Genomic DNA, 1,513 nt, shown 5'->3' on the forward strand with positions numbered 1-1,513 from the left:
AGGATGAGAAAGGCCACCATCAGGCAAAAGAGCCCCATGGCCTCAGAAAGGGCAAAGCCCAGAATGGCGTAGGAGAACAGCTGTTGCTTCAGAGAAGGGTTCCTGGCATAACCAATGATGAGGCTCCCAAACACAGTCCCAATCCCAGCCCCACAGCCGGCCACCCCAACTGTGGCAGCCCCGGCCCCAGTGAACTTGGCGGCTGTGTCGATGTCCCTTGAAATGGCGCTGGTTTGGAAGCTGCGGCTAGAGACAAATGAGGTAAGGGGACGTGAGACTGCCAAGCTGCTGGGGCTCTCATCTGTCAGTGTCTCCGGTCGTTTCAGCAAAACTGCAGATAGTGGACGGCTCAGCAGCTGAGCAGTGCTCTTGACCAAGGAGGAAGTGGAGACAAACTTGGAGCAGGCAAACATTTTCAGGGGGTGAGGGGCTGTGGCAGGAAAGCTGCTCCCAGTGCAGAGAAGACAGAGGACTTTTTTATTTTTTTTCAAGTTTGACAATATTCTTTCATTTCAAATTCCATTGCCAGAGTCAGGCCCACCAAGGTAAACTGAGGGAGATGTGCACGGTTGGGGGTCGGTGGGGGAGGTGAGATGCTGAGGCTAATGATTTTTTTTTTTCTTTTTTGAGATGAAGTCATGCTCTGTTTCCCAGGCTGGAGTGCAGTGGTGCCCTCTCGGCTCACTGCAACCTCTGCCTCCCGCGTTCAAACAATCCTCCTGCCTCAGCCTCCCAAGTAGCTGCAACTACAGAGTTAATTAAAATGGAGTTCTGTATTAAAAGAAATATAATATTATAATTTTAAATTGTCTTTATTTAATAAAACATCAACACTTCCATTATACAAAATTCCTATTGTTATCTATAATTAAGAAATAAAAAAAAAAAAAGAAGCTACAGGAGAAGAGAATGGGAGAAAAAGCTGGAGGTTACTTCTTCTAAATAAACATCAAGAGAGTGTCTGGTCAAGAGATTCATGGAAGTGTCCACAATTCCTTGGAGTCATTCCTTTTGCTCCTTAAGAATTCCATTTCACTTCTGAACTTTGATACGCCTTGGTTTTCCCACTGATGAAATGGAGGACAGCTGGGCTGGTATCAAAGCCTTAAGTTGGGATCAGGCCTGCTTCATGTGTCCCCAGATCCCACTAGCTATCTGAGACACATTCTTCCCTGGTGGATTATGAAAGACAAGAGGCCAAATCAGGAGAATTGCTTAAACCTAGGAGGCGGAGGCTCCAGTGAGCCGAGATTGTGCCACTGCACCCCAGCCTGGGTGACAGAGTGAGATCCTGTCTCAAAAATAAAAAAACAGAAGAAGAGACCAAGTCAAACTCAAAAAAAAAAAAAAAAAGGTTTCTGGGTCGCTTTGAAATGTCCATCTGAAGCAAGTTCATCAAGTGCAATGCCACAACGACTTCTTAACATTCAGTGAGGCCAAGGTGTGAGGAGACTCTTCATTGGCCACTCCAAATTTATCATGGAGACAATGGCAGTTCCTTACATCTGCTCAC

General features: G+C 46.3%; 1 pseudogene across 1 annotated transcript; it reads right to left on the bottom strand.

Moving 5' to 3' along the window:
* Positions 1–5: 5 nt before the first annotated feature.
* LOC116548478 lies at positions 6–469 on the bottom strand (annotated as a pseudogene). The gene has a single exon (XR_004267445.1). The product of XR_004267445.1 is annotated as an ATP synthase F(0) complex subunit C2, mitochondrial pseudogene (transcript).
* Between the last annotated feature and the right edge of the window lie 1,044 nt (positions 470–1,513).

Source organism: Sapajus apella, unplaced genomic scaffold, assembly GCF_009761245.1.
Source record: "Sapajus apella isolate SASKATOON/1434 unplaced genomic scaffold, GSC_monkey_1.0 scaffold12945, whole genome shotgun sequence".
Classification (NCBI taxonomy): Eukaryota; Metazoa; Chordata; class Mammalia; order Primates; family Cebidae; genus Sapajus; species Sapajus apella.